Genomic DNA, 12,964 nt, shown 5'->3' with positions numbered 1-12,964 from the left:
CTGTGAAGAAAATTATAACGTATGTACATGATATATGTAATCTGAGAGTTTTACTCAACAATATGTCATGGACATTGATCCATGTCAATAAATATAGAGCTTACACCATCTGTAATGGTCACGTGTTATTCAATTGTATTTATGTCTATAATTTACTTAACTAGTTTAACTAATGTTTAGGTTATCTACAATTTTGTGTCATTAAAAATAGCTCTATGATATACTACCTGTTCATAAATCTCTTCCAACTTTGGGCTTACTTTCTAAAAGTAGGGTTGCTGCATTACACGACATACAAATTTTATATTTTTCTATTACCAGATGACCTTTCAGAAAAGTTATACCTATTTAGAGTTCTATCAACTATGCCTGAGAATACAATTGCCTTGCACCCTCACCAGCATAAGGTATTGCCAATTACTTAGTATTAGACAATGATTTGTGAGGAAAGGGCAGTTGTTCAGTAAGATTATCTATCATTTTTTATATTTATTTATTCAACAAATAACACTTTGAATGTCTGTAGGTGCCAGAAGCTGAGCTAGGCACTGAGGATTTAGTGTTCAAAAAGAGAGATGGGTCGTTGGCCCCAAAAAACATTTTTGAGAGAGCCGGGAAAGTCATTAGATTAACAAATAAATAAATGAACAAAATAATTACATGTTGAGACAAGTGGTCTATAGGAAATAAAAATATTTTGAGAGTAACAGGAGGAGGACCTACTTTGGATAGTAGAGTTAGAAATTGCAACTTTGAAGAGGTGATATTTAACCTAAGTTAAGAAATACTGGGTAAAATGTGCTCTTGGCAGAGGGAACAGTACAGCAAAGATTGCCAGGCAAGAAAGACATTGGTGTGTTCAACAAAAGAAAGAAAGGAGGTCAGTGTAGCTAGAGCACAACAGAATGAAAAGAGGCCTGAGAGGGAATCAGACCTTGTTCAGCCTTGAAGACCACAATAAGGATTTTGAATTATCTTATAAGTTCTATGGAAAGACATTGAAGAACTGTTTTCTATACAATTATGAAACCTGATACAACTATATTTATCCTCTAAAAGCTCTGTCGACCCTGTGAATATTGAGTTCAGTAGCAATGCTACTCACTGAAATGGGGATGCCTGGGTGAGAACAGGTTTAAGGAAGAGGAATACCAAGGGGTCTAAGGGAGAAATGCTTGCTATTGTTTGGATGCAGTTTGTTCCCACCAAAACTCATGTTGAAATTTAATTGCCAATGTAATAGTGTTGGGAGTTGGGGCCATTAAGAGGTGATTAGCTCATTAAAATGGATTAAGGTCTTCCCCATGAGACTGTGTTAGTTCTTGAGGGAATGGAGTAGTTCCCACCAGAGTTGGTTTTTACACCGTGAGGTTGCCTCTCATGTTTTGACCATTCCACACACAAACAGTCCCCCTTCCCTTTCTCTGCCATATTATGATGAAGCATGAGGCCTTCACCAGATGCATCTACCTGATCTTGTACCTCCCAGCCTCTAGAATTGGGAGCTAAATAAACCACTTTCCTTGATAAATTGCCCAGTCTTAGGTATTCCGTTATTGCAACAGAAGACAGACCAAGACAATGCTTATGCAACATCTAAGTGGAGATACATTAGCAACTGGATAATGTCAAGTACAAAGCTCAGATAAAACAATTGATATAAAGGAGAGCACTTCAAAAAGTTCACAAAAAAATAGAATTAAAAGATCATATGACTCTTTCCATGAACTTTTCAAGTACCCTCCTACTGGTTAATCCCCAGTATATAGAACGTTTTTAAATCATGGGATTGGATAGGACTATCTAGAGTATATATTGAGAAGAGATTTATTTTAATGTTTTCTAAATTTCAAAAAAAAAAAAAAAGAGGCACAGTAATTTGAAAGTATGGTCAAAGATAAAGGAGCAGGTAATAGACTAAAAAAAGTTTTAATTAAAAACATTTAAAGGTACGTAATATAAACAGCATTACAAGGGATCAGTACTCATTAGCAAATATCCAGTGCTACTTTTCACACTACAAAAGCACAAATCATGTGAATGCATCATTCGTCTTTTAGATTTTACTACATTAAACTTTGAATGAATTGGTACTGAGTCTTCTAAGAGAATGAGGAGGCTGCCCCAGCCCCGTGTTATAGGCTGAGCAACCCAGATAGGGAAGACAGTGTGGAGCAGAAGAGAGTAGGACTGTTCCTGGAATGTGCCAGTGATCCCAACTGTCCTGCCATTTTCTTCTACCCCAGGAGCAGCGCACACACGTTCCACCTAACTACCCTGGCACCATATATTATTGTTATTATATGTGAGAAGAAATCCATGCTTCCCACTGTGGAACTGGGAACCTTCCTTCCCCGGGAAGGAGATAATGTGATGGATGGGCATCACAGCACAGCATCTGGCTTTTATATTCTTATAGATTCTTACAGAAGGAACCAGCGACTGGTAAACAACAATCTTCACTGACATGGCCCCTTCTGCATTAGAAAAGTTAGCATTAATTGGTATTATTTTTCTCATTGGAATATAACCAGGAAAGGAGGACTCCAGCAGGATTCCTGATAAGAAACATTAGTTTGTATTTTAAAAAGATGTAACTAAAGAGGACGGTAGCTGTACAAGCAACTCCAGACATTGTAATACAGCGAATTACAACATTCCAGCCAAAACAACATTTAGATAATGATCAATTCCTATTACACTGGGTCAAATACAAGCCCCAAAGAATGGAAGATAAATTTATCTTTCTGGGGCCTGCATAAATCCCTTAGTTGAGGGAGGGGGAGGGGATGTGAAATATCACTAAAAAAATCAATATGTTTATTGATTAATCAAGCTACTGTGATTTATTGGGCACTCATTCATTTGTTTGTTACAGTCACTTCATGCATTGCCTCTGGCTGTGATAAATGGTCTGGCCTCCTCTTTGGGAAAGAGGGGGGTTTTTCAGCAGTCCTTCTAGAAGTGTGGGCCCCAGTTGCCTGCATATTTGCTTCCATGGCAAGTTAAAGTCTACAAACTGCTGCAAACTATGGCCTTGAAAATATCAGATTCACCCAATGTGAGGAGCCTCAACAGCAGTGCACACAAACATCAACTCTGGATTCTTCCAGAATGGAAACAGAAAGCCAGAGCAGGAGCATGCTTGATAACCAGGACATAATCATACTTACCAACATGGTGAGCAGTTACTGTCTAAAATAGCCTGGTATTTCCTATATTATATATTATACATGTTCTCATTAGGATACCAATAGCTTAATTTCTATAGCTGTTTTGTTTTTAAAATATTACATAACTTTATTTTTGTCTCCCAGGACCCTTTAAACTGTATTCAGTGGAGATAATCCTCCTTTGCCTCTGGATGAAAACCTTGTTGCCAAGCATTATTGCTGATTTCCTGGGTAACAGGTAAACTCTGGTTACTTTAAGCGAATGCAGCAGCAAATGCGGTAATAAAAATGTCCAGTCCAAAGTATCAAAATGCGAGAGTTAACTTAGTATTTTATCTTCTCTCCTTCCTGCAAGGGAAAGGATCATGGCACTTCTCTGCAATTTCACCTGAGGGACCGCCACCCCTGCCGACTTCAAGCTGCTGTTTCACTCCTGGCCAGGGACAAGCAGGAGGGAATGAGGATAGGCCAGTTCCTCCTTGGTTGGGTAGTGTCTCACACTCTGGGCCTGCCAGGTGGTGAAAGCTGCATCCCCAGATGGTACGCAGCAATTGATGAAGGTGACTTTCTCCAGCGATGCTCACATAGGCTTCAGAGTTTTCATACTAGATCCCACTGCCCTCAGGCCAAATAAATATTTATCCCAAGAGGCCTCTCCTCAACACACTTTCTAGGGATGTTCCCTCACCCCTCCAGGTGGCCCTGCTGAACAGATGACTCCATGCCTGATCTGTATCCCATGTGGGAAGACCCACAGAAAACACTCAGGCCTTCCTTCCCTTATAAATGCTGGGAGTACAAGCCAATTCCAGCACAACATTTGCAGCAACCAACCATACTAGTTTGCCCAAGACTGTCCTGGTTTTACTACTGAAAGTCCCACATTGTGGGCAACAACTCATTCCTGGGCAAACCACTTTCTTGGCTGCACCTCCTCCTCTCACTTGCAATTGCCACAATCTACTCATAGATTGTGTCACAAACACAAGGTTTGCCTTTCAAAGCTTGGAGAGGAAACTCTTGACGTCCCTCTCATTTGGCTTAGGAATAGAAGGCAGCATCTCCCAATCTTCACCCAAAGGGGCACATCTCACACACGTCCAAAGAGAGGCCACCATAAGCTTAGGGAGCTTCTTGATTTATCACATGACTCTACTAGGTAAATTGATGTGTTGAAAGTATCTTCCTGGGAACTTGTTCATTCCTAGTTAAGTGCAGTTAAGTAGAAAGTTTTCATCTTCTTTTATTTCTGTGACACAGATACAGTCTTCTGCATTCAGTAAGATGCAAGCAACATACACTTCCCTGCCTCACTCTTGATCCCTTCCTGGAAAAGCCTACTGGTATCTAGAGTGGCACTTCCTACTTTCCAGTTATCTATCAATGGAAATGCACAAGTCTTGAGGATCAATTGTGGATCACTAAGTCTCGCTCCAAAGAGCCTCCTCACACAACACAGAAATACTCAGCAGACCTCATGGGGTCATCACCGTGCCACACTAACTAGAAGGACAGGGGCTGGTGACTGGACTTGTGCTGAGATGAAACATGGGCCCAGAACACAACAGGGAGAGAGACTACTTATGCATAACAATTTGGTGCCACCATCCAGAGTTTTATAAATAATTTCTCCTCCATAGATTAAGAACTCCCAGCCCTTCCCATTTCATATCATTACTCAGTTGTGTTGAAGTTAAAAAAAAAAAAAAAAAAAAAGAAAGAAAACAAAAGCCTCTTTCAGCCACTCTTTTTCCAGTGCAGCTGATAAAATAGCTCTGTTATTATTGTAGTGACATTTGGGTTTCTGGAACTAACTTTCAAGATCCCTTAAACTGCTACCCTTAGTCAAAGACAGAACTATTTCTTGCAGCCATTTTCTTCCTAGAGATGTGAGATTCTTTGCCATTCATGCCCAGATTTACACTAGAGTCTCAATTTGAAACTTCCCTGCAGCGACCCAAATCCCCAAACTGCAGCATTCCAGACATCCATCCCCCTATGAAATTCTTTGACTTCTATTCTGGGCTCATAGCCAAATTCCCACATTTCATGACTTTGTCCCTTCAACCTTAAACATCTGTTCCTGCTTTAGGATTTTTTTTCTAATGAGCTGATTGCTCAAATCCTGTCAATCAGAAGCAACTCTTCCTGATTCTTCCCAAGCTCTGTTTGCCTCTGCAAAGAAAAACCTCTGACTTGTTTTCCAACTACCTACTTCAGCATCATTATCAAGGGCTCCCTCTGGCATCTCCAAGACTATCACCCCCTCCCTCAGGAAGTCACTACTCCAGACATCTCATTTAGGTGCACAGCTCCTCCCAGGCAGCACTAACAGAGAAAACAAAATATTAGCAATTAAAATACACCTCAATTCTTCAGGTTGCAGCCAGATAAGGATAATCTCAATTTCACCTGTGAGTTTATGAGGGGAGAAATATGCAAAAGAGATGGTGCCAGAGTTCATATGCCTAGTGGAGAGTATGATGAGTCATCTTCCTCCAGTCACCAACCAGTCCCTCTTATCCACGCTTTCACTTTCCAAAATTTCACTATATTTTGAGAGAGAAACCACATTCACTTAACTATTATTACAGTATATTATTATAGTTGTTGTATCTTATTAATAGTTATTGTTGTTAATCTCTTACTGTGCCTAATTTGTAAATTTAACTTTATCATATGTATGTATGTATAGAAAAAACACAGTATACATAGGGTTCGGTACTATCTGTGGTTTCAAGCATCCACTGGGGTTCTTGGAATGTATCCCCTGCAGGTCAGGGAGGACTACCATACTCACTTTGCTCTATAGCAACCTGAAACTCTAGTAATTTGAAGTTACATTTGGATGGGTATGGTTCTTTTTAGACTAACTTTCCACTTATTTAATTTTTTAAAATATATTCTAGTAAAAGTCACAAGGGAAGATTAGGCTGCAACTACTCTGCATTTTCTTAATAAGGGTTTTTTCTTGAACATTTCATTGCACCTCTGGAAAATTTCATCTCGTAGTACTTTGTTTCCACAAGTCCAGAAAGGCAAAAATTAACACTTAAAGGTAGCAGCAACTCTGCCCACATGACAGAAATGGAAATACACCAAGCCCATGCTCACTGCCAGTCACTTCACCTACAGACAGGATTAACATGCTCTCAGAAACTGAACATGTTTCAAGAGAGGGAAATATACTTCGTTACTCCTTTGAATGTCTTTTCCCATCTTTTCCCATTTTTCTTTCATGAGAACTGGGGAAAAATTATCTCTGAGGTATGTGCATGTTTGTTAATTTGAGGTCCTGTCTTATACTGAAAAGTGGCAGGAGCAGCCAGTGTTAATTTGAATCGGTCTTCTGAAGACATATTTTCTCCCTGCTTTTGGCTTTAGAAAGGCACTACTTTCCTTTAGTGGATGGATTATGTGTTAAATGACCTATAGCAGATCGTTTAATAACATCAGCTTCACCTGAAGAATTCTGCATGGATTGAAAAAGTCATCCTAGAGGCATCTGTTCTCCTGTTTCCTTTAGGTCTGCTCTAGCCAAGAGCTAACAGTTTCCTGAAAACTCCAAAGTCATTCCTCAGCCATTCAAAAAGTCACCTTGATTGGAATGAACACTGTTTAAAGAAAAAAACACAATACTTCTCCCTTAGAAGAAATCTGTGATTTACATTTTTTTCTAGATTGGATTCTCCCTTTCATGTCTACATGCTCTGAAAATGGTCCTCCCATTACCCTTCTCGCTCCCCAAATATGTGCCCTAAAGAACCTCCACCCAAAGGTACTTCCAAACCGTGGCATGGAATTGCTTAAACCATGAAAGACATACATGGTTTAAGGGCATAAATCAGTGAGGATGTATGACTTGGAGAACTTCCTCTGGCACTCACAAATATGCACCCATTAAGATGGTTGAATTTATTTTTACTATTAACCCTAATAATTATCTGTATTAATTGTTTTGTGAAATTAAGAAAAATAAGTTGTGTTTAGCAGTTATCTCATGATTTGGTAGCAAAATCTCTTTTAAACATTCAGTTTAACTCCACTTTCATTATTCTAGGAGCCACAGAACAAGCAGCCTAGAATCAGTGCATGTCTGACCACAATCATTAGGTTGGCAGAATCAACTTTCACCTCAATATTAATCAAATGGGAAATGACATTGTGTGTAACATGTCATCCTAAACCAAGAGGGAGTCTTTCTTTGCATTGGATATAATCCATCCATCGGACAGCCTCAAGTCTCCATCAGCAAAGATCAAGATGGACAATCTCTGAAGAAATCTTATCCCCAACCCTTGCAGCCTGGCCGCCATTAACTTCCTGGAGTCATCAAGGCAGTCATATCACGCCAGTCCCCAAGAGAAGCCCAGGATACCCTGGCCATCCCTTATCCTCAAGACTATTCACCATTTGGCTCTTTTCTACCCTGTAGTTGCCTCAAACTTCCCACATCTTCTCCCCATTTTCTGAGAATTGAAGCAACTTGAAGAGAACGCCACAAGCTCCCACCATCACATCTACACCCCCTCCTGGATTTGGGCCTGGATGCTCTGCCCTCTCTCCTATTCTTGTGCTCTTTCCTTCCTCCTAAAGTAGGCCAACCCCTCGACAACTTATGTGCTCGGTCTGTTTCTTATTTATCCACAGTCCTCTAGCAATTCCCCTCTTTCTCTTGCATCATCAGCTTATCACACCGTTTCTTTCCACTAACACACAAACTACCACAAATTATGTTGAGTGACATAAACCAGGCACAGAGGGAAAAATGCTGCATATCCTCACTCATAAGTGGGAACCAAGAGAGAAAGGAAGGAAGGAAAGACTGCAATGGTGTGTAGGACTTGCAGAGGGAGAGAGCAGACCTGGGGGGGGAGCAGGGATTATTTGGGTGGGGGACACAGGGAATAATCACAATGTGTGGTAATGGGCATGCTGATAGTATTGATCTGGCCATCACATGGTGGGCGCAACTGTTGATGGTCAGCTTTGTACCCCATGAATATGCATAATCAATAACAAAAAATAGAAAACCTTCTCATGGTCCCACATTAGTCTCCAACCACTCCCCATTTCTGTCCTCCCTTTGTAGCAGATCTCCTCCAGTTAGTTGTCAAGCTCATTGTCCCCAGTTCTTCTCCTGTTTGCCCTTAAATCTGCTGTAATCATGCCTTTGCTCCTACAACTTCACAAAATTGCACTCATTAACGTCACCTATGTGTTCTATCACATTTTCCAAAGCTTTGAGGATCATCCTTGCTACTTGTGTGACTTGAGGAACACTGAAGGAATCCATTGCTCATCTTGATAAATTGAAAATTACCTCTTTTAAACCTCCCCTCTTTCTATAATGCAAGATATTTCTATAATCACAATTTACTGCACAGATTGCACAGATTAGCAGATATATAGGTCAATGATTACCATTCTGAAAAACAGAAAAATGAATTTATTCCATTCAGTGCCTGTTGGTGCAAATGTATGATGAAAGGATTGGTGGGGCACAAGGGTCAGCCTACAGGTTGGCATGTAAACTGCTTTCTGCCATATGGGGCAGTCTTCAAAAAGGCAACATTAATTTGTTTGAACAGATTTGTGTCATTGTCTCTCTTAGGAAAAGGGGCCAGAAAAAAAAAATACCACTTCTGTTCAAAAATATTCCCCTCCCCTAGCCAGGCTTATAATTAACTAAACTCCTAACCATTTATCTTTAAGGGTCAAAACATTGCTATCCAAAAAGGTATCTGTTACCCAGCAAACGCACTGACGGAATACTTAAGGTGAATAATAAGCATTTGCTACCTGTTAACACATTATCACAGAGTGGGGTCCAGAGGAAGGAAAAACAGTTTGGGAGATGGGAGAACCAAATGAAATGCAGCCACTGTGTGGTTGTTGGGGGGGAGGTAGGGTGGGGGCAGATTGTCACTTGGAGAGAGGGTGTGGCTGGCCATCGTATTCGAGGGGTGACACCATGAAGGAATGAGAAGGAGAAATGTTGAAAGAAGTGATAGAAGACTACCCAAGGCCCTCGGCTTTCTTCATACATTTGCCCAAGAATAATTCTGCTGTTAAGATGTTTGACCTTCCATTTTTGCCTCTCAAGGCTGTTCTATGTTTATGCTCCAAGAAGATTAAGTTCTGATAGAAGCTACATCTCTCAGAAACTTTGTAATGCCTTTTTTGAAGAAAATAAAGTGACAGTAAAGCAGGTTGTGTTTGTAGACTCAGACTGGCTTCCAATCATTCTTTTCTCTCTGTTTTGACATTGGTCAGTACAGGGATCGAACCCAGAAACTTGATGTTATCACACCATGCTCTAACCAAGTGAGTGAACCAGCCAGCCCCTTTTTTCCCATTTAAACGATTCTTCTGTAAGTTTTGAATGTGTGCTTCCCCCTCTCTTTTGGTCTTTGAGTCTAGCTTGCATTTATTTTTCTCAAATATCTTTTTTTCACATTCTGATGAAAATTCTCCACCTTCACCTTATTCTTCCAATAATTTTTCATTTATTTGTATATTTTTTTCTTTTTTCCAAATTACCTGTACTGGGTAAGCAAGTGATTTTTATAAATCCAGTGTATTCTCAAATTGCTGGCATGTTGACTATTCTCATTTCAGATGGTAATAGTGGTGATTCCTAAAAAATTGGGTGAAGGTATTGCAGCCACCCCTGGAACCAGGACAGAGATTATCCCTAAAGGATTGCAGTTCCACCCCAAACCCCAGTTGAAGAGTTAGAGCTGGGATCTTAGAATATTAAAGCCAAACGGAAATTTAGAAGTTGCTGTCACAGACCAACCACCTCATTATGCAGACAAGGAGATGGATGCCCAGAGAGATGGAGAAACTTTTCTAGAGTTTTAAAGCTAAACTCTTGCAAAAGTTGTTACCAGGGAATTTTCTTAGGTCAGAGACCTCAGAAGCAGTGTCTGAGACAAGAATTCATGTACAACTAATAGAGTAAAGAAATATTTCCAGGAGAAGCTGCTGAGGTCAGTAACTAAGGTCTGGCTGGCAAAGGGGGAAGAAGAATCACATTTCCCAGGCCTTTCTAGCTCTCTGGATATGTTCAGGCAAACCTGCTCCAGGAGCCCACAGGCAGTCTGCAGAAGGCAGTCTGAAGATGGAGGCCAGGAGAAGCAAGACCTCACAGGAGCTGGGGAAAGGTGTGCACAGAAGGAAAAGGGAGCCACAGGGCTGTGAGCAGAGCATCAACAGTACCTGCTCTAGAAATTCTGTCTCTAACTCCCTGAGAGTCATCCTATAGCAATGGGATGGGAGAAGGATATTTTTCCTCTTTGCGCCTTCATAGGACTTTTGCAATTACCTTATAGTATTTTACTTTTAAAATAGCATATGCAAATTTCACCTTGATCATATTACTTTCTTAGTGGCTCTTTCTTGGTTAGAGATTCAAGTCTCTACTACTTAGCCTGACATTCAAGGCCTTCGAAAATATTATCCTAAATTCCATTTAAAGCCTCCCTTTCTCACTCAGAAAAAAGACTATATTTGAGGCACATGGTCAGCCATCCCTCTTACATATGACACTTCTCTACCTCCATTCTTTTCTCATGCCAACCAGCCTCCCAGCATTGCCCGATCAGCAAATCTTCATCAATGTAAATCACTGTTTCAGAATCTCACTCAGACTATATGTTTTGCATGATCCTTTCTGACTACACTTGCTGGAAGTAACATCTCCTTCCCTGGAGTTCTCATCACCAGTTTTGTCTGAACTATGCATTTGGCAACATTATTCTGTGAAATCTTTTCTATTGTGTTCTTTAACTATTTTTTTAATTAATATTTTTATTTTATTTTATTTTGTCAATATACAATATGGTTGATTATTGTGGCCAATTACTGAAACCTCCCTCTCGCCTCCCTCCCCCGCCCCAACAATGTCCTTTCTGTTTGCTTGTCGTATCAATTTCAAGGAGTTGTAATTGTTGTGTCTTCTTCCCTCCCCCCACCCCAGTTTTTCTGTGTACTTATTTATTTATTTTTAGCTCCCACAAATAAGTGAGAACATGTGCTATTTCTCTTTCTATGCCTGACTTGTTTCACTTAATATAATTCTCTCGAGGTCCATCCATGTTGTTGCAAATGGCAGTATTTCATTCTTTTTTATAGCTGAGTAGTATTCCATTGTGTAGATATACCACAATTTCCATATCCACTCATCCGATGAGGGACATTTGGGCTGGTTCCAATTCTTAGCTATTGTAAAGAGTGCTGCGATGAACACTGCGGAACAGGTATACCTTCGAATTTATGATTTCCATGCCTCTGAGTATATTCCCAGCAGTGGGATAGCTGGGTCATATGGTAGATCTATCTGCAATTGTTTGCGGAAACTCCATACCATTATCCATAGAGACTGCACCATTTTGCAGTCCCACCAGCAATGTATGAGAGTTCCTTTTTCTCCGCAACCTCACCAGCATTTATCGTTCACAGTCTTTTGGATATTAGCCATCCTAACGGGTGAGATGGTATCTCAGTGTAGTTTTGATTTGCATTTCCCAAATGCTGAGTGATGTTGAGCATTTTTTCATATGTCTGTTGGCCATTCATATATCTTCCTTTGAGAAATGCCTATTTAGCTCTTTTGCCTATTTTTTAATTTGGTTGCTTGGTTTTTTCTTGTAAAGTTGTTTCAGTTCCTTGTATATTCTGGATATTAATCCTTTGTCAGATGTATATTTTGCAAATATTTTCTCCCACTCTGTTGGTTGTCTTTTAACTCTGTTAATTGTTTTTTTGGCTGTGTAGAAGCTTTTTAGTTTGATATAATCCTATTTGTTTATTTTTCCTTTGGTTGCCCATGCTTTTGGGGTCGCATTCATGAAGTCTGTGTCCAGTCCCACTTCCTGAAGTGTTTCTCCTATGTTTTCTTTAAGAAGTTTTATTGTTTAAGGGTGTATATTTAATTCTTTTTTTTTTTTTTTTTGTCTTTTTGTGACCGGCCACACCGCGCTCAGCCAGTGAGCGCACCAGCCACCCTTATATAGGATCCGAACCCGCAGCAGGAGCACTGCTGCGCTCCCAGCGCCGCACTCTCCCGAGTGCGCCACAGGGTCGGCCCTATATTTAATTCTTTAATCCATTTGAGTTGACTTTAGTATATGGTGAAAGGCATGGGTCTAGTTTCATTCTCCTGCATATGGATATCCAGTTATCCCAGCACCATTTGCTGAAGAGGCAGTCTCTTACCCAGTGCATAGGCTTGGTGCCTTTGTCAAAGATCAGATTGCTGTAGATGTGTGGGTTGATTTCTGGATTCTCAATTCTATTGCATTGATCACTGTGTCTGTTTTTATACCAGTACCACACTGTTTTGGTTATTATAGCTTTGTAGTATAGTTTAAAGTCAGGTAGTGTTATGCCTCCAGCTTTATTTTTTTTTGCTCAGAATTGCTTTGGCTATGTGTGGTCTTTTGTTATTCCATATAAATGTCTGGAGAGTTTTTTCTATTTCTGAGAAAAATGTCATTGGAATTTTGATGGGGATTGCATTGAATTTGTATATCACTTTGGGTAGTATGGACATTTTCACTATGTTGATTCTTCCAATCCAAGAGCATGGGATATCTTTCCATCTTCTTGTATCCTCTCTAATTTCTCTCAGCATGGTTTGTAGTTCTCATTATAGAGATTTTTCACCTCCTTGGTTAACTCAATTCCTAAATATTTTATTTTTTTGGTGGCTATTGTAAATGGGCAGGCTTTCTTGATTTCTCGTTCTGCATGTTCACTATTGGAGAAAAGAAATGCTACTGATT

Source organism: Cynocephalus volans, chromosome 7 (assembly GCF_027409185.1).
Source record: "Cynocephalus volans isolate mCynVol1 chromosome 7, mCynVol1.pri, whole genome shotgun sequence".
In the NCBI taxonomy this organism is placed as follows: domain Eukaryota; kingdom Metazoa; phylum Chordata; class Mammalia; order Dermoptera; family Cynocephalidae; genus Cynocephalus; species Cynocephalus volans.
Note: the sequence above shows the minus strand (reverse complement) of the source record.